The 26,538-nt window shown below is 42.1% G+C and overlaps 1 protein-coding gene across 3 annotated transcripts in view; it reads left to right on the top strand.

The window, feature by feature from the left end:
* The window catches only part of TAF1B (TATA-box binding protein associated factor, RNA polymerase I subunit B), a 1,822,186-nt gene that overhangs the window by 500,229 nt on the left and 1,295,419 nt on the right, over nucleotides 1-26,538 (top strand). The gene's annotated exons all lie outside the window — the stretch shown is intronic.

A 26,538-nucleotide genomic window follows, 5' to 3' on the forward strand; every position in this document is an offset into this window, starting at 1 on the left:
TGTCGCACAAGAGTAAGCCAGAGATGTCCCACATTGTGATAAATGAGCAGGCAGTAAATGTCACATTCTTCCAAAGCCCATCTCCTCCGGTTTCTGTGCCACAGGCATCTGGGTCATGGTCAGAGCTTCATCCTTGTTCACTTTGAAGGGTGAGTCCATTGTTAAGGCTATTTCTTTGTCATGGAAAGGAGCACTATGTGTCCTCCTGCAAGCACTGTGCTACTTTAAGGAACTTTTGGTCATATTTGAACCTAAAAAAAGAATAGGCCTTAGCCATGGTTATGGAGATCCTCCTACCAGTAGACTTCAGACTAGAAAGACCAGAGACAATGTAGTGACCTGCAAAGATCCCCATAAGGGAAATAACAGAAGGGGGGGTATGAGATCTTAAAGATCCCACCAGTCTTCCACCTCATGTTATCTTAGTCCCACATTGTACTGTTACTGAATCCCCACCTTTCCTGACTCCTTTGAAGGCAAATGGTGAAACTGAATTGCCTGCTACTATGCAAGCATTGAATGTAGTTGCTAAGATCAGATGCCAGTTTCCAAACAGCAGCGATGGGTGTTTACCCCCTCCAGGATTTGTCACCTAATCCAAATTGTACAAAAAATCCGAAATTCAGTTATTTTAATGTACAACGGAGAGGACCAGAGTTTTTGTGATGAATACAGAAGGCTATATACTGATGAGGAATTGATTTTTGTTAGCAAAGGAGGCCAAATACCTGAGCCCTGAAATGCAGCTTTAGGCTGATGTCCCAAAAAAACTTTGGAATATAAAACATGTTCTGAAGATTGTGTCATAGCCTGGCAAAGGATTAATCTGCTAGTTATGTAAACCTCTATATGGAAATGTCCCATCCTCCAAAGAATAAAAGGGTAATTTCCCCCCATCCATTTCATCGGTCTGTGAACCTTATGGGGAAAATCTAGTTTAATCCTCACAAGTTTCCTTATCAGTAATGATGATATAGTAAACGTCCAGACATCGGACCCAACACACAAACACACACACACCATATTTACACTTAGGGACTGGAATACCTAGAGATAATCCATGCAAACACAGGGAGGACATGGCAGACTCCCCACAGATTAGGGCCTTGAGGCTTACATAGTAGTAGACAATTCAGTTTCACCATTTGCAGTGTGGGACTAGGACAGCATGAGGTGGAACCTCAGCAAATCCATGTCTACAGGCCTCTGCAGGACTGGTGGGATCTATATTACTGTGCAGCTAAATTAATAACTGATAAAGTTCTACCAAAAGAACACAAGGTATTGAGGGAAAGGAAGGGGAGAAACCGAATACCATCATGGAAGTATAGAATAGAGAAAAATATAAAGCATTTAAGACAAAAATTGTCTTTGTTGGAAGATTGTAGAAGAGGAAACAGATCAATAAAAGTACTAAGAAAGATAGATGTGATAAAAACAATGCACGGTTTTAAAACAAACAGGATCCATCATGCACTATTGCAAATAAATTAAAAATGTCCGTGCAGGCAGAAAAACGTAGAAGCTACACAGAAAAATATAAAGGGAAAGTACAAAGTAAGCAATTTATTGATAACCCCAAAAAGTTTTTTTTAGAGAATTGGGAAACAAGGTAAAAAGAATTGAAAGATCACAAAAAAAGAAGAAATAGATACATTTTGGAGAAGTATCTATGAAGATCCTGTGGAACATAACAAAGATGCTTTATGGATAAAAGAAGTAAAATAATAAGAAGTTTAAAGGTACAGGATATGAAAAGGGATGAAGTAACAGCCAGAGAGATTGAAACAAAGTTTTAAGGAAAGCCTCTAATTAGAAAACCTCTGGCCCAGATGCAGTACCTAAGTTTTGGTCAAAAGTATTAACACCTTGAAGACTTAGCCATGAGTAACAACTGTTTATATGCACACCCTCAGCAAACACCAACCTGGTTAACAACAGGAAAAACAATTGCTCCTACTTGAGTGAACCTGCAAACTACCCTAAAAATTATACACCAATAACTTGCCTTGCAGTGACGCATAAACTGTACACGGGAATTGACGCTGACAGAGTTTATAGTGATTTAGAAGAAAACTCAATTATGGCACTAGAGCAAACGGGCAATAGAAGAAAGTCTCATGGAACAAAGGATCATTTGTTAATGTCATAGTAGAGAACTGTAGAAAGGAGAAGAATCTAAATATGGCATGGATTGACTACAAAAACGCATTTGATAGTATCCCACATTCATGGATAAAAGAGTGCTTAAAATTGATAAGGGTACACCCTGTACTGATTTACTACATTACAGTAACCATGAAACAGTGGCAGACCACTTTGCAATTAAGCCATGATAAAGGACAAATTATTACCCCAGAGATAAAAATTTAAAGGGGGGTATTCCAGGGTGACCCTGTCACAATTGTTGTTCTGCCTTGCCCTTAACCCATTAAGCTTTTTACTGAACAGCTTAGGCCATGGCTATAATTTGGTTCCTAGAAAACAACGTCTAAAGACTTCTCATTTTCTCTTTGTCAGTGATTTAAAACTGTATAGCTCATCAGATGAAGAACGGAAAGCACAGCTGCAGGGTGCCAAAACTTTTTTTTCAGATGATATAAGCATGTCATTTGGTCTTGATAAATGTGCAAAAGCAACCTTTAAAGGTATATAGTGAAATATATACAGATATAGTGAATGTTTTGAAACATGAGGAGAATGCATCTAAGATGACCTTTCTGCTTAATCTAGCAGAATCATGTCATGGTCAAGCAGGAATGGAAATCAAACCAGAAGTAGATAAAAATCAGGCAGCAACTGAATGTGCCAAACAACAAAAGAAATAGTATAAGGTGAAGGACCATATGAGAAGGCAAGAAATGTGGAAAATGCATAAATATAGTTGCAAGTGCAGAAAACTTCTGGAAGAACCTCATACTGATCAGGAACAAATGCAGGAATGGTTAAGGAGAGGTGAATTCAAACCAAGAGATGAAAGGTTAATATTAGCGGCTCAAGATAGTGGACTATGTAAACGTTGGTTTACAAAGTCCATTGAACATGTAGGAGAAGCAGACAAATGCAGGTTTTGTAAAACAGAATTGGAAACAGTCGCACACCTAGTTGCTGGTTGTGACGCACTAATGGCAGAAGGACTGTGTACTGAATGGCATACTAATATGGTGCGACTGTTGCACTTGGGATTGTGTAGACATTATGGTATTGAAGTGGCTGAAAAACACTGGAAACATGAGCCACAAAGCATCATAGAAAATGATGAAGTTTATATCACATGGGATCACCCATTACCGATAGTTCAAAAGATAGATGCTAGAAAATAGGATATAGTGGTCCGAGAAAAGTAGCATTGCTCACTGAAATTGCCACACCCAGTGACTACAGTGCCCTTCGTACAGAGAGAGACAAAGAAAAATATTTCAGAATCTGCAGGCAGAAACGAGAGCAATGTGGAAGAAAGATACCCAGACAGTTCCAATAGTAGTAGGAGTGACGGGTATTACAAAAAAGAATCTACAATCGTATTTAGATATGTTACCAATCCATGTAACCAAGTATGAATTGCAGGAGGAGTCATTACTGGGCACATTGCAGGTGCTGTGAAGAGCACTTTTGGCTGACATCAAAGATCGAAACAATACTAATTTCATGAATGTTAATCGTACTTTGACTTAGGAATGGGGTCCATTCCCATCATGGTATTAGAAACCCAAAAGATTTGGAGAAATTAAAAAAAGGCACTGTAGCAAGGAATCATCCCAGAGTACTTCCTGCTGTGTGGTGACAGTGCTGCTCACTGTGCCACTGTACAGCATATCATATCTCATAGGAAGCTTTAAAAGACAATGTACAGGTTGAGACAGTCTACATTTTAAACTGAGTATATGTTGTTAAATGTGGGTATAGTGCACTTTATTCCTGCAGTAAAGCAGCAGTCATGGAGACCACAATTCAAAGAGATGTCTGGTTTTTGGCGAAGGCTTTATTAAAGGTCGTAAAAGAGCAGAATTTAAATGTGCTCTTAGATAAAAAGTTACATCTTGTCCCTCCGTTGCAAGAGATATTTAAGAAACTGGAAAAGCCCAGACAGTGAAGTCAATGAAAGATCTTTTTTCCTACCTGATTCCTAGGTATAGCAGGGACTATCAAGCCAAGCATTGACTTGTTACAGAAAATAGGCTGAAAAAGAATAGCTCAAGCAGAGTAAAATATATGAGAAAAGGGAGATTTGAAGATGAAGCAGAGGTAGACAACCAGTTAATAGGGAAGGTAAACTGCTCCTCCTAAATTTTCAAGGCAGTATTGACCTAAGATGTCCTTTCTTGTCATTGTTGCATTATACTTCACAAGTTGGATATCCTGCCATGGATAGCCAAATGTCCAACCAGCATGCCAGAGCCTTTACAACTTTCATGCACCATATGTCAGTTGTATATCCTATGTCCAAGTCATATGGTACATATGTGACATATGGTTACCTAATTCTCAGAACTTATTTGCTGTCAGTCTGCACTTTAACTTTGAATTCAGTCTGCAAGACATTCGCCACATTGGTTCATCTACTAAGCCTTCTCAAGATAAGTGCCCATTTGTGGGTCTCTTACTTCCTATTTTTTTTTCTTCTTAATTGCCTTTTTTACATGTCATCTAGGAAGGGAAAATGTGCGTGTGGAGGCAGATTCTCTATAAGGATAGATACAAGAAGTGAATTTTGTGTGTGTGCTACACATGACCATACCTAATTTGAGATCTGTCAAGCATTTGTTCCAGTGACTCCATGCAGCCATTTGTCACCTCTTTCCATGTACTTGGAGAAACAGCGTTTAAAACTTTTAGCTCAGGGTACCGTGACCTCAGGATCCACTTTCCCAGACATTCAGCCATTGCTTAAGGAAAAAGCAAAAAAGGCACAAATTGAATCTGTTGCTGTCCAGCCTCCTCCAGACATCTCCATCTGGTTAGATGAAGAACCCAAGGATAGTGTGGTGCTCATATCTGCTCCCTGTGACACAATCCACTTGGAGGCTGCCATGCGGTGGCCTACCCACATGTCTACATAGGCTGTAGCTGTTGTCTGCTGCAGCCTACAAGGAGGGAACCCCAGACTGTGGTGAGGAGTCATTGGCTTCAGATCCATTCTCTTCTTGCCCTGTGGTCTGAGGAAGAGGATTCACTTTCTGCTGATCCTCCTACAGAGAAATTATCCTTTGGAGATGCCGTGGTATGTATGAGGAAATGTTTTAAATAGGACTGTTCCCAGGTTTCTGACCTTCAAAAGAGGTGATGTTCATCGTGTTTCACTGTTGCAGTCATTACACTTGGGTTATCCTGCTGGCAGGCGACCCATAGTTGGCCCGAGTTCCAAAGTCTTGGTCCGGCGTCGGTTGCTGTCGCATCTTCCCTGACGTCAGTGCGCCAGGGGTGTAAAAGTTGCAACTGATGCCATTTTCTTCAGTCTTTCTTGCCGCGCGGTGCCCGAAGCAAAAGCAGATCGCAAGTGCCGGTCAGCCGACTCCTGAGATTTTCAAAATTGAATTTCAGAATCGAAGTCTTCAATAAAGCTAAGTACCCCGTTGGGGAAACTTTTTCTTGCTCCAGACCGATGTCAGTAAAAGTTAATAATTGTATTTCTTGTGGGAAGCAAATAGCTCATAAGGACTTTCACTCTTAGTGCATTCCTTGCCTAGGCCCTGACCAGGACGTCACTAGTTGTCAGTTTTGTGCTAGATTCAATAAACACACTATTAAAACGTCGGTTTGATTTTGCCTTACATTATTTTGGACGACAATTTAATTATATAATGCCATCGGAACAACCGACGACCGGAATGTACAAAAAACACAAAGACAAAGAAAAAGACGGTCATCCGAGGTCCAAAACCGACGACGAAGTCTCTTCAAGGCCAGTCACCGGTTCGCCGGTTCTCAGTGAGGTGCTTTCGCAGCCCCTGACACCCGCTACCTCAGAGCCACAGGCCGTAACCGACAGCCACGTGGAGACACCGAGGCCTGTGTAAACTCAAGGTATTGGGCCTATGGAAACTATACCCTCAGATGAGTCTGGAGCCGCTGAGCAGGCACCGGCTTCTGAGGGTGTTTTCAGACCTTCACAGCTTACAATTAAGGCTACTACAGCAGCAAAGGCAAAGTCCAAAACACCATTAAAGACAAGGAAACAAGTGCAGCATTCTCCAGAACAGTCATCCATGCCAAAGAAACAGATGCTTAAAATGGCCGAAGACCTTATTACTTTAATCAGGGGCTCCCATCCCCCTCCTGACAAAAGGCCTAGGCAAGACACTGATTATGATTCCTCTGACCAGGTTTCCATTTTCTCTGATTCTTCTTCTGATCAGGGCTATTCTCTTCCTCCCTATGAGGACTCTGATGCTGAAGAGTCCATTCCTTCAGCCTCACCGCCTGAGGATTATTCTTTTGGGGAAACCCTGCACACCATGAGGGAGCATTTCCTTTGGGAGAACTAGGATTACTCAGAATCCAAGAAAAGGCTTAGAGATTTCCTTTTATTGCCTCAGCACAGGCCCCTGGCTATCCCCCCTGTGCTTGATATTGTAGATGATGTTTTTTCTGAATCCAGTCTGTCTCCAGATTCTTTACCCCCTGCACCAGTAAAGCCAGACAGGTACTACAGGGTCCCTGACTCTCATAAATATCTTTACAAAAATCCCGCTGCAGACCCAGAAACAATTTCTCAGGGTCCTAAAGGGGTTAAAGCTTCCACTGCCAAAAATCCTGTCCCCTCAGATAGGGATTCCAGAGCTCTGGACAGATGGGGGAAAAAGTTTACACTTCTGCTACTTTAGCTGTAAGAGCTTTAAACTGTCAGTTTCACATGCTTAAATATCAACAGTATCTCATGTCATTGTTAAAGCAGAAAATGGTTACAAATATAGAAAGTCCTGACAGTAAAGAAATGCAGGATTTATTGCATGCAGTTGAACAAGTGGGAAAGCATACTCTGCAGTGTGGTTTTGATTCATTAGAGGCTTCTTGTAGAGCCGCAGTTACAGGCTCAGTTATTCGAAGACATGCTTGTTTGAAAGAACAAAGTTTACCAGACCATGTTAAAGTAAAATTATTGGATGCTCTACTACAGCATGATACTTTGTTTGGTGTTAAGGCAGAAGAGGTGTTAAAGAAAATGGAGGATAAAGCAAAGTCAATGCAAACTGTGAAAGATTTCTTACAGGTTCAACCACCTAGATTTAGCAGAAACTGGCCTTCAAAAAATTGGTTCTTTCCAATGTCAGACAGGCCACAAAGAGGCAGATACAGACGCTCAAGAGGCAGATCTCAGCCCCAAGGCTCCTACAGACCTAAGCAATGGGGTGCTTCAGCCCCCAAAGGAGGAGAAGACAAATCACAACCTTATAGGAAACCGTCACAATGACTTCCCTCTGCAAATGCCTAGCTCTTACCAGTTGACAGCACCCCTAGGGGGAAAGCTAGCACTTTTCTCAAAAAATTGGCACATGATCACCCAAGACCAATGGGTACTGAATATAGTTTCTCAGGGGTACAGGTTCCACTTCCACAGGCTTTCAAAACCAAAAGGTATGCCAAACCTGCCACAAAACCAATGGGCAGAGGCACAAAAACAGATTGCTGCTCTTATGGATATGGGAGCTATTTAAAAAGTTCCACAAGAAGAACAGGGACAAGGATTTTACTCAAGACTTTTCTTAGTACCTAGAAAAGACATAGCCTGGAGACCAATACTGGACCTGTCAATCCTAAATACTTTCCTGGATGTTCCAAAATTCAAAATGTTAACACTACAACAACTTCTGCCCATGCTGGGCAAGGAGGCTTGGCTAGTTACTTTGGATCTCAAGGAGGCATACCTGCACGTCCCAATCAGACAATCGTGCAGAAGATACCTCAGATTTATAGCAGGCTCAATGCATTACCAATTCTCTGCACCGCCCTTTGGCTTATCTACTGCCCCCAGGGTCTTCACAAAATGCCTGGCACCAGTAACTGCATTTTGCAGACAAAGAGGAATTCAAATATATCCCTACTTGGACGACTGCCTTATTCAAGCAGAGAGCAAGGACATTCTTCTAAAGCACCTGGCATTTGTAAAAAGATTGCTAACTTGCCTAGGGTACACAGTAAATGAAAATAAATCAAAACTAGTGCCCTCTCAAGAGATAATATTCCTGGGTGCAAGCTTAAATATAACTGCCCAGGTGGCTTATCTCACGCCAGACAAACAAAGGCAACTGACTCATTACTTTCAAATGATGGCAACAAAGACCCAGCTCCCTGCAAGAAAAATTCTGCAGGCCCTGGGTTTCATGGCATCCTGCATTCTACTAATTCCATATGCAAAACTGCATATGAGGAAACTACAATGGTATCTAAAAAGTGTTTGGACTCAGCATTGTCACAGCCTAGAGACAATCATAACCTTGATCCCCTGCCTACAACAAGAGTTTCGATGGTGGTCCCAGGCCTGTCACCACAACAAGGGACAGCCTTTCACCTTACCTACAGCCAGGCAGACAATAACAGTTGCATCGGATTATGCCTGGGGAGCACATATGGCAGGAAAGTGTATTCAGGGCACGTGGCCCAAGGAACAAATGCATCTTCACATCAATCAAAAAGAGATGCTAGCTGTACAGAATGCCCTGACAACCTTCAAGGACCTAATACATCCAGGACAACTGTTAATAAAGACGGGACAATACCACAGTTATGTGATACATAAGCAAGGGGGGCACGCATTCCTACCCCCTATGCAGACAAGCCATGACTTTGTGGAGCACAGCACTGTCCTACCAGGTACATCTGCATGCACAATTCCTGCCAGGAATGAAAAATACACTGGCAGACGAACTAAGCGGAAATCTCATAGATCCTCACAAATGGAAGCTAAATCCACAAGTGTTCAACATGATAACAAGGGAATGGGGATGCCCAGACATAGCATAGATCTTTTTGCCTCCCCTCACAATTGCCAAATACAGAAGTTTTGCACAAGGGCTTAGCACTCTCAAGCATGGAAAGTAGATGCTCTATCATTCAGCTAGAAAAACCTGACAGTGTATGCCTTCCCTGCGATGCCTCTTCTCACCAAGGTGCTTCTAAAAGTCAGACAAGAGAGGCCAGAAATGATCCTGATTGCACCAGACTGGCCACGCCAGCACTGGTACCCAATCCTAAAGACTTTGTCCCAAGGCCCACCTTGGCCTCTGCCTCAAATCTCTCAGTTTCTGACACAGCAAAGCAATCAGATTCTGCACAGTCAACTCACAACCTTAAACCTGGCAGCATGGCAGATAATGTAGCCACTCAGACTGCACCTCTCTCTAAAGCTGTTATGGATGTAATTTTGGAAGCCAGGAGGCCCAGCACTAGGAAATCTTATGCAGAAAAATGGAAGAGATTCTGTGCTTGAAACCAGGCACAAGGGCACAACCCACTGGTCCCTAATATACCTCAGATTTTGCAATACCTGACTGAGATGTTGGACAAAGGCCTATCTTTTTCATCTATTAAAATTCATGCCTCTGCCATTTCAGCTCATTACAATATGGATCCTCCTATTTTTTCACATCCTCTACTACGACAGAGGGGCAAAGAATATAAGACCCCCTAGGAGAGCACCAGTACCTACTTGGGACCTCAATTTTGTTTTAGAAAAATTAACACTACCTCCATTTGAACCAGCCAGCACAGCTGATCTAAAATACTTGTCATGGAAAACCGCTCTGCTCCTAGCAATTACTTCAGCAAGAAGTGTGTCAGAGGTACAGACATTGATGGCTGTGGAACCTTTCCTCATCTTTCATCAGGACAGGGTTTCTCTCAGGACAAACCCAATATTCATGCCAAAAGTGGTTTCCAGTGTGGCCTTAAATCAAACCCTTCATTTGCCTACTTTCTACCCAAATCCCCAGATATCCTGCACGCTTTGGATATACACAGGCAGCTATGATTTTACTTGGACAAAACAAAAGCTTTCAGAAAAACTGAGCAACTCTTTGTAGCATATGCTGTAGGTTCACAAGGAAAGCCTATTACAAAGCAGACAGTCTCCAAGTGGATAGGACACTGCATCCGCTTCTGTTGTTATGCACAACATGGCAAATCTGTGCCTAAGGGCATTAGGCCTCATTCTACCAGAGCAGCAGCTTTCCTCAGAGGGGTACCAACCAAAGACATTTTAGAAGCTGCAACCTGGAGCTCAGTGCACACTTTTACCAAGCACTACCACCTACCTCCCTACTCCAAATCCAGAGCAGGCTTTGCCACTGCAGTTCTGCAGGGCTTGTTAGCCTCGCCAAATCTAAACTAGACCCAGCCACCCAACCTCAGCTTTGGGATTCTACCCAAGTGTAATGACTGCAACAGTGAAACACAATGAATGTAGTACAGTTGTGTACCTACCATAAATGTAGATGTTCAAGTGTATTCACTGTTGCAGTCCAGGTTACCCACCCACCATCCCCCTCTTTGCTGGGACTATTCTGTACTTCTCAACTCTATACAACCTATGTGGTGTATTTGCTTGTAGATGAAGGAAATGTTTATAGTAATATATGCATGGTTGTTTGGCATATTTTTATCTTTTCAGCCTTCCTTTCTGGGTGCACCTGACATCTGGGGCAAGAAAAACTGAAGAAAATGGTGTCGGTTGCAACTTTTATACCCCTGGCGCACTGACGTCAGGGAAGATGCGACAGCAACCAACGCCGGACCAAGACTTTGGAACTCGGGCCGACTACAGGTCGCCTGCCAGCAGGATAACCCAAGTGTAATGACTGCAACAGTGAGTACACTTGAACATCTACATTTATGGTAGGTACACAAATGTACTTTATGAATACCCAGCCCTTTCACAGTGCCTCCAGTGTTGGATGCTCTTATGGACACTTTCTCTCTGCTTCTCAAACTCCTGATTCCCAGCCTCTTGCCCATAAGAAGCGTGACAAGTTCAGTAAAGTCCCTGAAGCTTAAAAGGTTTTGTATAAAAGTTCTTTCTGTGACCCTGGTGTGATTTTCCTGGCCAGTGATAAACCATATAAATTACTGTTCTCCTCTAAGCTTTTGCCTTTTTAATAAGGACAGCCATACTATGGAAATATATGCCAAAAAAGTGTAGTCTGCTACCTTAGCTTTCAGAGCCATTAACTACCAGGCCTATATGACTACATACATGCTGGCTGTTCTTTCTAAACTTGGGGCATTGTGACTGATATGCCTGATTCTGAGGGGAAATTTTTTTGCCATTTCCATTTTGAGTTCTGCTTCTCAATTGGCACATCATTCTATTAATTGCAGTTATGATGCTGCAGCTGCATCCTCTAGGACAGCTGTAAGAGGGTCTGTGATGAGGAGGTATTCCTGTCTGCACTTGCAGGCTCATCCTGAAGACATCAAGGTTAAGTTATTAGATTCTCCTGTAGATAACCAGAATTTCTTTGACTCTGCTGCTGAGCTTTAAGACCCTGTAAGATGAGGCTAAAGTCATGCAGATTTGAAATGGATCTTCCGGTCTCCTGTTCATAAGTTGCAGAAAAATTACCCGTCTAAGTCTTTTGGCAGCAGACAGCCTTCTAGGGGCAAGCAGGCTTTCAAGAGAGTTTTTCCTTGACAAGTCTTCTCCAGGTTCTAAGAGTCAAAAGCCTTCTTTCCCTGACAGATCTGCTTGCATTTGATATTCAGCCATTTATACCTCTTGGTCAGATTCCTCTGTCCCTGACGTTGATTGTCTTTTCTTATCTGACAACAGATAACTACAGATTCCTGGGTGCTTTCCATTATCCAACATGGTTGTTTTATGGTATGGAAATCCCTCTCTCCCATTCTCAGGCTTTCCTCAACCTCCTCGTTACTGTCTCCCCCTCATTTTCCTTTGGTCCTTCAGGGTCTTTCAGTACAGGGAACCATCCGAACAGACCCTTCTTCTCAGCAAGGCATGTTTTTTTTAACGCCAAGATTTAAGTAATTACTTGACATTTGAAAGTCTGACTGGGTCAGAAAGTGTTCAGGGAGAAAAGCTTCACAATTGCAATATTTCAAAAATCAAGTACAGATATTTTCAGTCACAGAGTATCATGTTACATTAAAAAACAACAAATAAATATTTTAAATCGGAAAGCATCATGTTACACTGCAAACATGAGTGGGAAAAATGTTGGAATGAGAAGAACATAGAACACAAGTTTTATAGTAGAGTGCAGTGACAAACAATACCATGAGGTGAAGAGAATATTTGAGGAAAGTTCAATATTCATATTATTTGTAACAGATTAATATGTGGTAAATGAGACCTTAGGCAATTCTAATAAAATATTTAGTGAGCTATCCGAGATTACTTGATTAGAGATAGTGAGGTGAAACTGAGTAATGTCTTAGTGTGTGAGAGATGTTGATATTATGGTAATAGAAGGATGAAGAGAGGGTGATTATAAGAAGGGTGCAGGGTAGGGTGTCTTCAGGTAGCGTGGGTGAGTAGGGAGGAAGGAGGCAGAGGAAAGGTCTGCAGAGATGAATTAAATAAGGTGGGGTAATGGGAAAAAAAAAAAGGAGTGGACTGAGAGGCCGGAGAGGATTTGCATGTGTGATCTAGGTTGAGGCGAGGGTAAGTGAAGTATGAGTAAGTTCAGCCAGGATTGGTACAGGAGCAGGTCCAAGATTTTGTAAAACGTTCTTTTAGATAGCATTTAAATGTGGGTAGGTTAGAAATAGTACTGCTGGTTAGAGGTAAGGAGTTCTTTTTTTTTTTTTTTCTGCTGATGAGTATGAGTATAGGCTTTGTCCAGGGTATTTTATTTATTTATGGTGAAAAATTGTCCGTCTTCCCATCTAAGAGTTCTTTTTGGAAAGTACATATTGATTAAAGGGGTAAGAGCTGGGCAGGCTAATAATTTGTGTATGATTTTATGTATTATAAGATACAAGATGAATGTAGGAGAGGTGTTAGGGGATTTCCAGCCAGCTAAGGATATGTAGAGCTTTGCAGTGGTGGTAAAGGCGGATGAATTAGTAGCAAACTTGACAATTTTTTGTAGAAGCTTTTAAGTTTGTTTTTATGCATGATTGTAAATTGGTTAGAATTGGTGCTCCATTAAAGTAGGGAGGGCAGAAGGAAGGTTTTGGCTACAGTAATTTTTGTGTGTGCATGGTCATAAAATGATTGATATGAAGTTGTTCAGTCTTGCCGTTCATTCTTCACTGATGAGTTCGGAGCCGATCCTCGGCTCAGACACGGCTGACTAGCAAGCTCAAAGTTTTCCAGTAGCTCGAGACCTAGCCGCTTATCTCACAATGCACTGCTGGAATTACCTCAGATCTAGTTTGCCGCGGCACGGATCTCTTGGTTTCTAGCATTGCTCGAGACTATTGTGGGAATTTTCAACTTTCAGCAAGTTTTTCCATTGCATTTTTATATCTTTCTACTATTATATTTAAAAGTATTACCTAGTTTAGCAGATTTTTCTGTTTTTCCCCTCTTCCCAGTAAATCTCTAGTGCTTGCCTTCGGCCTGTTGGCTTTGGGCCTTTTCTTACCTGCCTTATTGTACAGCTTGTTAGATTAAAGTTGCGCTTTTTTGAAATTTGGATTACTCTTGTTACTAGTTGCCTTTTTCGGCTTTTGTGCTGTCTTTCTGCATTGTTTGAATATTATTATTAGATTACTTATTTCTGAGTTAAACTATTTTTATATAGTTAAATAGTGTTATTTTTTGATCTTATGATTTTTTTTTTTTTTTCAGGAAGTTAGTTGCTATGTCTAAAGAAAGGGAAAAGCATCCTTAGTCTGGGTTCATGAAGTGCCCAGACTGCGGACAAAAGATGTCCGTAATGGATGCCCATGTGCAGTGTGTATATTGTTTGGGTGAGGTGCACTTTCAGGAGTCATGTAGTATCTGCCACTCTTTTTCCACTCGAGTGCTTGCAGAAAGGAAGAGGAAGTTAGTTGACATGGGTATTATTAAACACCCTTTCACAGAGGCGTTGTCTGACCAGGATGGGACCAGCAAATCGTCCAAATCTTCCTCATAATCCAGGACAAAAAAGGGAAAAAGTTGGAAAGTGTTGTGACTTTGGTTCCACTGTCTGCGGAGCCAACAGTTTGTTCTTTTCGGACCCGGGACACTGCTTTGGAACCAGTTGCCCAAAAAAACTCCCTCTTCACTTCTCCAGTCGGCGCCATCTATTCACTCTTCCAGGTCTTCGGTCAGCCTGTCCGATCTGGATATGGACCGGATGGTTCAGAAGCTCTTAAAGACACCAGGCCTAGCTAAATTGCTGTCGGCTCAGACCCAACCGTTGGAGCCGAAGACTGTTACTCCTGAATTGTCTGCTCCTCTTCCGAGCCATACCGGACCTTCGGAGCCTGAGGAGGCCGACCAGATGATTGTAGATCCCTTGGAGCCAACACCTGTTCCAGTATTGTCAGCTCCATCTGCTCGGACGTCCTCGGCACCGACCAGGGACTCTAGGAGCCGACATTCTTTGGTCTGGTCCATTGAGGATAGACGCACGGATTTGTCGGTGCCGACCCTTCCTCTCGGGGCTTTGGCTCAGGTGAGCTCGGCTCCTACCTCTGGCTTGGCGCCCACAGCTTGGTGCGGGATGGGATCGCGGCTCCTCATGATCCGTCGACTTCTTCTCATCGGAGCAGTGGTGCATTCGAAGCCATGAGGCGAGTGTTGTCTCCTAAGACTTCCTCATCTCCAGGTCTGGCCTCTTCCTCCCCTAAAGTGCCTGTGTCAGTTTGTTTCCTCTGGTCATCTCAAGCGTAGAGACCCAGAGCCTCAGGTAGCCCCACAGGGCTCTCCCTGATCTTCTGAGACCTCTCCAGGGGCTCCCCCTGAAGAAGTTCCCAGGAAGAGATTATGCAAAAGGAGGCATTTGGACTCCCCACAGGAGACTCTAACATCAGACACCGACTTGGATGAATCAGAAGGGTCCCCTAGATCCCCCTGTGAGAACATCTTCTTTGCGGAGATTCTTGAAATTCTTAGGCAGAGGGGTGATTGGCAGTCTAAGAGCCCTACTGAGGACGAGTCAGTTCTCCTGAAGGCGTTCGGGTCTCAGACTTCCACCTCTTTGGTGTGTCTGCCCTACGATGAGCTTATGGATCTGGCCTATCGTAGGGCATGGGAGACACCAGAATCTATGGAACCTGCCCCTAGGAGGCCTAATAAGTATATTTCTGCCCCTGTAGATAAGTCTTTTTTGATCAAGGAAGGTTGATGCCATTGTGGTGGCAGCAGCTACCAAAAAGGAAATGTCTGAGACTTCCTAGTCTATCCATCCTCCTAACAGAGAATCCGGGATCATGGGTAGATATGGGAAACGTATGTTTAGTTCAGCGACTTTCTCACTCAGATCACTGAACTACTTGACCCATTTTAACAGACTGCAGAGAGATCTTAAGGAGTTGGGAGATGCTCTTCAGGGTGCTGTAGCTACAAGTGTATCCGACAAAGTTGCTACCCAGCTTTCTACCCTTAATTCAATAGTTAACTCATCCATGCGTCTCATATCTTACGCAGCTGATGGTTCGAGTAGAGCTGTAGGTACAGGAATTGCTCTTCGTAGACATGCCTGGATGCGACTCTGTTTCTTCGCGGAGCCCTTCAAGTCTTCCTTTACGAATACCCCGTTTGACAGCTCATCCTTGTTTGGGCCAAAGGTGAAGGAGACTTTGACCAGGTGTGAACAAGAAGGAAAGACTCTGTCTGCTGTCTGAGTCTGTTTTTCCACCCCCCCACTCAACCCTATCCTAAAGGTCAGAGGGGTGGAAAGATGTTTCCAGAAAGCCCAAGGAGCCTTTCAAGACGCACGTGGAGAGCCCCCATCCAGAGTCAGAGGAGGGGGTTACAATGGAAGACGCTGCCCTCGCGGCAGAGGAGGTCTGCAACACCAGGGTGACAGAGATCTCTTCTCTGGTCAGTCCTACCAGCGCTCCTGAAGGGAGGCCCGGCTGTCCTACTCTGGAGACAGTCGGGGGTCGCTTGTCATTGTACCCAGAAGCCTGGCTAGATGTAACAAATGACAATTGGCTACAAAGTATCATTTCCATAGGGTATTTCATACCGTTCTCCACCCAGCCCCATCCCATCAAAAAAATCCCAGTCGTTCCACCCAGTCACTGGGAACAAGCAACAATAGACATACGCCAGTTCCTAGAAAAAAGATTCATCTAGCCAGTCCCGGCAGACCAAACAGGATTCGGAACTTAAGTTTCTTTTTGGTTCCAAAAAAAACAGGGGACTGGAGACCCATTTTGGATCTTAGCAGACTCAACCAATTTGTGAGGAAAGAGAAGTTCCGAATGGTCACGCTACAGTCCATACTTCCCTTTTTAGGGAAAGACAATTGGATGTGTTTGATCGATCTCAAGGATGCGTACTACAACATAAAGATGGCCAGACCATCCAGGAATCACCTGCGTTTCCGGCTGGGAGCCAATCATTATCAATTCCAAGCTCTGCCCTTTGGTCTCACTACAGCCCCCGGAGTGTTCACCAAGTGCATGGCAGTAGTCACGGCTCACCTGAGGCATCTAGGATTCCAGGTGTTTCCATACTTGAACGATTGGCTCCTTACCTCCACCAACAGGCATCAACTTCTTCAAGTGAGAGAGGCTACTCTGACACACTGCAATTGGCTAGGCATTACAGTCAACTTCGAAAAGTCTGCCTTGTTGCCATCGCAGCATATCGTTTTTATAGGGACAGAATTAGACACGTCAACCACCACTCTTCGTCTTCCACCAGAAAGGGTTTGTATTCTTCACCAACACATCACGTCCTTGGTATCAAAGAACAGAGCACCAGCTGCAGAGGTATTGAAAGTACTAGGATTGATGGCAGCAGCAATATTGCAATCCTGTTAGCAATGATACATATGAGGATTCTTCAATGGCTCCTATTCACACAATGGTCTTACCAAGAACTTCCAATGAATCACACAGTCCTAATAATGAATTCTTGCAAGAAGGATCTTCAGTGGTGGTTGACGTCTCTTCATGTCACAATAGGACGTCCCTTCATGCTCCCCCTCCAGTTGCCACTGTGACCACGGACGCTTCCCTTATAGGGTGGGGGGGGGGCATTTTCAGGGAAAGACTGCCCAGGGCACATGGACAGATCAAGAATCACATTTGCATACCAATATCCTGGAGATGAGAGCAGTACTTCTAGCGTTGCAATACTTTCAGGACTGTCTTCCTCTAGGGACATTTGCAATACAGGCAGGCATGTCAGTGGTCGGGTACCTGAACAAGCAAGGGGGAACCAAGTCTTATCCCCTTTGCCGAGAAGCCTTCAGAGTATGGCAGTGGGCAGTGTCATCCCAGAACTTTCTGTTAGCAACGCACATCCTGGGCAAATCCGACGTCATAGCGGACAAACTGAGAGCAGGGCAATTTTATTGCCCCACGAATGGTCCATCCTTCATTGCAGATACTGAAGCTAACCACTTGGCTGCTCCAATTCCCCGCATAGCCAGGCTTTATAATCTTTCTCAAGACATAAGCCTTCCAATAGAAAGTTGCATCATAGTATGTGAAAGAGATTTTCCATTTGGGCTTCTTACCATAATATTGACCCTTACCAAGCACCATTGTCTTCTGTTTTACAATTCTTGACAGAAATTTTCAACAACTGAGCAGCGGCTGCTACAGTGAGGGTACAACTAGCTGCTATATCTAATTTCCAAATAGGGATTGATGGATTGAATATTATGGCTCACCAATTGTCTAAAGCTTTTCTAAAAGGTTCCTTTCATGAGGCCTCCAGTGAAAACTCCTTATTCTCCCTGGAATTTGAATTTTATGTTATCTTGCATCATTCTTCCTCCCTTTGAGCCTGCATCATCTTTTGAGCTAAAATTTCTGTCATGGGAAACTATCTTCCTAGTAACCATTACCTCAGCCTGCAGAGTGTCAGAGCTCCAAGCCCTATCCGTCAGGCCTCCTTATATGGTCTTTCATGCTGACAAGAGTATCTCTCAGGACAAACCCATCTTTTTTGCCTAAAGTATGTTCAGAGATTAACATCAGTCAAGTCATTGAGTTGCCTGTTTTCTTTCCTAATCACACCAACAAATTGGAATATATGTTGCACAAACTTGATGTTCACAGACAACTTAGATTTTATCTAGACAGAACAAAAGAGATTAGGAAATCAGATCAGCTTTTTGTGTCTTTTTCTGAGGCCAGGAAAGGTAAACCAGTCGCCAAAACAACTCTAAGTGGCTGTCGGATTGTATCACTTACACCTGTTCTTGTCATAATATGCCCTTGTCTAGTAAGGCTCATTTCACCAGAGCAGTTTCTACCTCTTCAGCCTTTCAAGCCAAATTACATCTAGACAACATCTGTGCTGCAGCTACATGGTCTAAACCTCACACTTTTATAACTCATTACAAAGTGGATAAGGCCTCCAGGGACAGGGCTTCATTTGGTTCTACGGTTCTGAAGAGTGTACTTCCGTGAGCCACCCACCCAGGGTTAGGGTGCTTGGGACGCTACCCTTCAGTGAAGAATGAACGACGAGATTGAACAACTTCACATAAAGAAGTTATGTACTCACCATAACGTTCCATGTGAGTTGTTCGTCTCGCCTTCATTCTCACGTCCCTCCCTCCTTCCCCCTCCTGGCTGGCAGTTGACCTGGAGGCTGTCTTCATCCTGGTTTCTCAATGTGCCTTCATTCCTAGGCAGAATAATTATAGGATCACTATATGGTACGCAGCAAACAAGATCTGAGGTAATTCCAGCAGTGCATTGTGGGATAAGGGGCTAGGTCTTGAGCTACTGGAAAATGTTGAGCTTGCTAGTCGGCCGTGTCGGAGCCGAGGATCGGCTCCGAACCCATCCGTGAAGAAGGAAGGCGAGATGGAACAACTCACATGGAATGTTATGGTGAGTACATAACTTCTCTTTTCTGTATACCATGCCTAATTTTTGATGGGCTTTCTTGATATTGCTTTGGATATGGAAGTCAAATGTAAGATTATCGTCTCTTATGACTCCTAATAGTTTTGGTATGGTGAACCAACTCTATTTCAGTGCCATTTGCTAAAAATATTTTGAAAGATACTTTATTAGGGGTGTGAGTTTTAGGGGTAAAGAGGAGGAGGAGTTTGTTATTTTGAGGGTTTAGTAGGAATTGTGGCTTTAGTTCAATTCATAGTTCATAGATTACTACTCGGCTGACTACCCTTGTGAGTCATTTTAAGCCCAGACAATTATCCCTTGTGAGACTCAAACCCTGCACCTTGTGTTTGTAAGGCAAACACTTTAACCATTAGGCCACCCTCCCAACACTTTGTAAGTCAGGTTTCAATGTAGATGACAGCTTGTTGAGTGATTTCTTGGAGGTGAGTTAAGGTGTTTGAAGAGCTATAGTAGAGTCATCTGCAAATCGAGTCAAGGTGCTTTCACAAGAAGATGAATGTAGCTTATTGATAAAAATATTGAACAGTAGAGAGCCAAGGATGGATCCTTGTGGGACATCTGTGGAAGTGGGAAGGTATGCGAAGATGAATCTTTGCCATTTTACAGCTTGTTGGCAAGTTAGCTAGAGAACCACTGAATAGATGCAGATGACAGACCCAGTGTGGAAAATTGATTGAGGAGTTTACTGTGGGAGATCATGTCGAATGCTTTTGATGGATCTAGAAATACTGCAGATACAAGTTTATTAGTGTTGCAAGCTTTATTGACAGTATCTGGAGGTGATGTGGTCTGGCCAAAATCTATGTTGCGTATTGGTGATTAGTTTATTTGTAAGAGATAGTGGAGAAATTGTTGATGAATACATCATTCAAGGATTTTAGAGAGGGGAGACATGATGACTATGTGACGGAAATTTGTAATGTCAGTGAATGTGTGCCATTTTCCACAAGTTAGGACACAGGATTCTGTTACTGATCTGTTAATAAAAATGCTGATTGGATATGCTGTTGCATTAGCAGCTAGATTTAAGTATTCTGAGGGAAGGTTGTCGGCTGAAGTGGAACAAAGTTCTAGTTTACATAAAAGCCTTTTTATGAGAATTATAGAAAGTGGTTGAAAGGTAAAGTAAGTGGAGTTGTCTGCACGTGTATTGGAGAGGTTGCAGATATGTGTGTTTTGTGAAGGAAATGTGGTAGAGTCTAAGATAGGAGAAGTTGGATGTGTGGAAGGGGGCATGTCATGTGAGTTTGAGGTTAAGTTGCCTATGCCTTTTATGTATGTATTGAAATAGGTGGCTGTTTGAGGAGGGGGAATGTCTGGGTATGGGCTGATGTTTCTGATCCCAGGAAGGAGGGGTCTTGAAAGTCCATTCTGGATCTCTCTTTTCTGAGCACCTTTTTAATGGCTCCTTTACTTATTTGTTTTACATTTGTTAACCGGGGGTGTCTGACAGGGCCAAAGGGCCTTTTTCAGCAGAGGCGCAGGGGAGAAAAGCCTCACACACAAAGACAATTACAGATGCATGTAGGTGTTTAAACAGCATGACAGTACATAAAATTTACAACTGACATATTTTTACAGTGGTATGAAGACAGCAAGAAATATACGGGATTCAAAAAAACATTCATTAATAATAAGAGTAATTAATAAATTTCTTGGTAAACAGTTGTGCTTTGCAACGCAATACAATACGTAATAGTACATTAGATTATTTTTGCAGTAATATGAAGACAGCCCAGTAGAGGAAAATAAACCTTCATTAGTAATATAAATCATTACACAGTTTTCATGGTAACCATTTATAATTAAAATAGTGGTAGTACTAGTTAATGTCTTGCTTTAAAAGTAGTAATTATTGAACTTGATGGGGGTCAGTATTTGTGAGTGAGAGTGAGAATTTAGTGAATTAAGATGGGCATATTATATGTGCCTTGTCTGATTGCTCTAGCCTGGGGAGCAGTCATAGCACAGCCAGCTTTGCTTTAGGTGATGCCTGATGAGGTTTTTAAAGGAGGCTTTAGAGGATGCGTTTTGTATGCTAATAGGGAGGGAGTTCCATTTTTTGGCCACTGTACTACTACTATATAGTGAGTACTACTATACATTGAGTCTCCATAGCTATTATTGCTGTTGGTGAATTCTAATAATAGTTTGATGATCGAACAGACCTTGTGGCTGAGTGCTGTTGTACTAAGTTTTTGAGGGTAGGACACTTTAGGGAAGTAATAGAGTGACAGAGGCAGAGCTCATTATAAGTTAGTAGGTTGGGCAGTTCAAGCCAGCGGAGCTGGTGCAGAGCAGTACAGTGATGAGATCTAAATGGCAGTTTGCAGCAAAGCGGGCAATTCTGCTGCAGCAGGCTTCCATTTTGCTTAGGTCATTTTTATTGAGATTAGTTAGAATGGGGGATGCATAGAGTAGGTTGGATAGAAATTGGGAGCGAGCAATGGCGGATCTTGTATTGTTGGTGAGAAACGGTTTAATGAGGTAGAGTGATCCCAGTTTGGCATGGACTTTTTTATAGCTAAGTTGAGATAACTTATCGAATATTAGGTGGCTGTCTATAGTTATTCCTAGTAGCTTAGCCTGTGCCACTGGAGTAGAGTTTGTAGAGTAGATGGTGAATTGAATGCTGTTGATTTTGTTAGAATGGGTTATAATCATTATCTTTGTTTTATTAGGATTGAGGATACGCTGGGCTTCGGTAAGGTAATTTTCTACGTCGGAGAATGCTAACTGAGTTGTTTGCAGGAGGGTGAGAATATTTTGTGCAGCACAGATTAAGGGAGTATCACCTGTGTACTGAATGATGGATGCATGGTGTGTGGAGGTTTGGATGTCGTTTTTGAAAATTGTGAAAAGTAGGGGTGCTAAGACGGACCCCTGTGGGACTCCTGTAGTTATAGGTAACAGAGGTGAGAGAATTTTCCCATTTCACAGCCTAGTACCTGTCATTTAAGTAGCTGTGGAACTAGGTTAGTGTGCACTTTGATTTATTTGTTTAGTTTATTTAACAGGATTTGGTGTGATACTGTACCAAATGCTTTGGATATGTCCAAAAAGAGAGTTGACACCTGCAGGCCTTTATTTTTGAGTTGATTTATTGTGTCTGTGAAGCAGAGGCGGGCTGTAGTGGTGCTGAGTAGGGGACAGGATATTGTTGTCTAGGAGGTATTTTAGTACCTGGGTATGAATGCATTTTTCTAAGATTTTGGGCAGGGGCAAGAGGATTGCAATGGGTCTATAGTTATTAAGTTCAGTGGAGGTCCCCTCTTTGTGTATGGGAGTAACTTGGGATATTTTCCAGAGTTTGGGAATGTAGTTTTCAGCAGTAGATGTGTTTATGAGAGTGGAGATTGGGATAGCAATAGCATCTGCTGTGAGTGTTAGCTAAGGAGTAGGGCAGCTGTGGTTGAGGTTTTTAGTTTGATGGAGCTGGTGTGTGAACTGTTTTGAGGGTAAAGCATGTATTAGTATTGTTCGTGGTGGGAGGGACAGTGAGATTAGAACTGTACTGTGATACTAGGTATAGAAATGAGTTCACAAAATGGCAGTTGAATTGTGTTTCAGTGGGACCTTTACTGTCAGGGGTGGTCGGTTTGAGGGTAGCTGTTTGGGTGGATTTTAGTAACTGGTTTACACTTATGTTGGTATTAAGCTTGCGAGGTAGTGTAATAGGATTTTTTGCCCTGCCTAATGCATTTTTTTGCACGGTTGCGCAGCTCTTGATAATTAGTCAGGCTTTGTATGTCGTTGGTTCTTTGGTAGTAGAGCCAGGCTTTGTCTCTGGACTTAAGAATTTTCTGGTTTCTTTGCTGAGCCAGGGGTGTTGAGAGGTTCTACCCATGACATTGTACAGTGGAGTAAGTGTCTAGCTGTTGTAGAAATGTTTTGTTGAAGTAGGCTACAGCATGGTCAAGTGAGAAGGTTTTTAGAGGGGTCCAATCACAGTTATAGAGTAAAGTTTTGAGGATCTCAGGAGAGAAATATTTTGTGTTTTTTGTGGATCTATAGGTAGTGGTTTTGCATTGGCTTGTTCTGCTACGTATTAGGTATAGTAGGTTGTTTTGGCTTAAGCTATCTTGGAGACTGCCTATGTGGTGATACAATTTGGGTTGTTAGGGTCCAGTCTAATATGGATTCCTTTTTAGAATTTTTATCACATTTAGTGGGAAACTGATGATAGCCATGGAAATTTATGAGATTTACTTGGTGTTTCTGATATACAGGTGAACCAGTCTAGGTTAAAATCCCCAAGAATTAGGGTTTCTTGTGAGTATGTGGTAGAGCACCAGGATAAGAAGTATTCAAGGCTAGCCAGGTGTGTTACCAGGTGAGATATAGATGGCAATGATGGTGATGGATTTTTTGGGGTTTAGTTTGAGTTGTTAGATAACTATGTCCCAATTATTGGGAGAGGGGTAGGAGTTTGGAATGTTGAGTAGAGTTAAGTTGGACTTGTACAATATGGCAGTTCCACCTCCTTTACGAAGGGGTCTGTCTTGCCTAATGATGTTATAGCCGGCTGGGAGAACTTCTGAGTCAGGTTATGTTTTTATTTAGCCAGGTTTCTGCTATAGCAGCTATATCCAGAGAGTAGTGTGCTGTTGTGGCCTACAGTTCAGGTATTTTATTTTTGATACTTCTAATATTGATATTTAGTATTAAAAGATGGTTAGTTTTGCCATTGTTGGTCATTTGCCCGTGAATGAAGGTAATGGGGGAAGTATGTCCTGATGATTGTGATGAAGTGGTTTGTGTTGGGTAGGATGGATTTGGGACTGGGTTGGGGTGGATGTCCCCATTTATGGTGATCCTGGTATTGAAACTGTGGTACAGATGCTTGAGTTTGGAGATGAGTATGAACAAGTATTGTGTTTTTTTGGAGTAGAATGAATGCATATGTATTTTGTTTTGAATTGGTCAGTTGTATTGTTCCTGAAAAGTTGTGGACAGGTATTATTGTAATGTCAGTTGTCTGCATGTGGGAGTGCATAGTACTGTGTTGGGCTACTAAGTTTAGTGATATTGGTAGACTGATAACTTGTGGAGTTGTATAGAATTATGAGAAGGCAGATTAGACTTAGTTGCATGATAGCCATCCTTCCTTCAGGATGTTGTCTGTCCAGATGTTTTTTGTTTTTCCTCTGTTGCTTCCTCAAGCTTTTCTGGTGCTCCAGGATTTGGAGGATATCTATCTACACATTCACCCTCTCTTTAGGACGTTTTCATTTTTCTCTGCTTCTTCAAAAAGAAAAATCTGTGGTATCCTTTGAAGTCTCAGGAAACCCAGTATGCAACCTATACTAGGTTAAAAACAAACAAAGAAGAAACTTCGCAGTGTTGTGGGTGTGAAGTTCACTCCTTAAAATATGTTATGCACCTAGTTCACTAATAAAAACTGAACTGTAAAATATGTACTACAAAATAGTAAAGCAGAAAATAGTAGGTAGTCTACAGTTGAGTTAAAAATGGAATATCCTTTATTGAAATACCCAAACAAGTGATTCTAGTTGAGTATAATGAAAAACATTAAAGACGGTCATTATTTATCTATAATCTGGTTATTTGGAGCAAGGGAGTGGTTACAGAGGGTAGCTCTGTTAAGAGCAATCAAAACAATAAACTCATTCTTTTAACCAAGTCCCCCTTCCCGTTAACGCCATAGTGTAAACTGAGACTGTGCTACTTAGAACTGAAACTAAAGAGCTAGAAACAAATTAAAATATATAAGAACAGCTTATTAAGGCTAACTTACTAATCCAAACTTTATTAAGAAACCAACTCACTAACAAAATGACTAACAAAAAGATCTACCACTAGACATCTATCATAATAAATATTAATAACTAAACTGAAACATTTTAACAAAGGTCACTTTCGTACTAAATAAACAGTTCATTGGGTTTGTGTGTAAAAAATGTCATAATATTAATGAATGTGTATAAATCTACAAGTGAACACCTAAGTGCCCTGAAAACCATAGCTATAATTGCTAAGGTGGAAATACCGTGAAAAATGTTAAAAATAAAGCATTAAGGCCCTGGAGATCTGTTCAAGTGTGGCATCTAAGGAAAGCACTTAGTTTGAATGAGTAAAAGTATCTGAAAACAGCACCGATATCAGTTGTCTTCATTGTAAAATATTTACGTTTCATAATTGTTTATAACAATATTAGCATGTAATGTCGGCATTAATCTGCCCCATATCAGATTTGTAATAGTCTTTTAAACAGTGGGGCAGTTTGCTGAATTCTAATATGCTTTTTATGGAGCAATAATAATTTAACCCGTTTTTCTAAGAGTTCTGTTTCAGCTGCCAGAGTAGTTCACTTTTTTTCTTAAAGATTAGGGATGTCTCATTCCAGTTCCAAAAGTTCCACATGATCAGTAATTTGAAATTTAAAGCCAGTGTGGGTCTTTCGTGAAGCTGCAGGTGCCAAGCCAGTGCATTATTCTTGCACTTGGCTCTAATTTTGAAAAGATGACCAGAAATCCTTCTTTTAAGTCTGAGCGTTTTCCCACATAAAATGCTTCACAGTCATTGCAACTTGCCCTGTAAACCATGAGCATTGAGTTACAATCACCTTCTATGTTGGTTTTAATCATTTTCTGTAAATAAGGGCAGAAGAACGTGTCTTCCTCCTGTATGTGCTGACAAAAAACACAGCTAGCTCCACACTTATTGGTGCATGTATCTAATGGTCTGGGCCTACCTTCATCCCCTGCTTCTTCCTCACATTATCAGTTCTGTGCTTTACCTTTAGTCTTTCTATGGCTCTGAGGGTCCTTACCAATGTCTAGCCCCAGTAGTAGCCTTCTGCAGACTTAAAGGAATTCAGATATTCCCTTATTTAGATGACCTCTGGATTCAGGCCCACTCTCAGCAGTTCACCTCTTCACTATGCTGCTTCTCTGCAGTTTGGGGCTCACCCTAAATCTCAAAAAAGCTGTGTTGACCCTTCTCGGGGTCAAATGTTTCAGGGATGCAAGATTCAGACCTTACCAATGATAGCTCTCCTCCCAAGGTCCTAGTCTTGACTGCCTATTTTCAGTCTCTTCTCCCTCTTCCAGTCTTTCATGCAAGGGAATTTTCTCAAGTTGTGGAGTTCATGGTAACGCCGTTTCTTTTTGTTATTCCTTTCATGGCAAGCAGCTTTCTTATTTTGTTCTTGCTCATTCTACCAGGGTATTTGACTCTTCTGGTGTTTCTTTTTTTTTTTCTCCAAAGGTCTGGATACTAGATCCATTTTGGAAGCTTATACTTGGTTTTCTGTACATATTTTTTGCTAAACATTGCAAACTGGATGTCATTTCTAGGGACAGAGACAGTTTTTTGAGGGCTGTGTGGCTTTCTTCTCCCATCCTGATCAGTAGCTTTTGTACACGCCCAGTTGTAAAGAATACTACAACAGTGATAAGGAAGGACGTAGTACAATTGTATATGATCGTTCCGTAATAGTACATGTCCTACTTCTCACTATTGAAGTATTCTGTCCCTCCCTGGTCTCTGTTGCCTACTGTCTAGTCCAGGGATCTTTCTTTCTTTTCCTGGATGTACATGTTCTTGCTTTCGTCTTGAGTTACT

Source organism: Protopterus annectens, chromosome 1.part1 (assembly GCF_019279795.1).
Source record: "Protopterus annectens isolate FY-2018-M chromosome 1.part1, PAN1.0, whole genome shotgun sequence".
In the NCBI taxonomy this organism is placed as follows: domain Eukaryota; kingdom Metazoa; phylum Chordata; order Ceratodontiformes; family Protopteridae; genus Protopterus; species Protopterus annectens.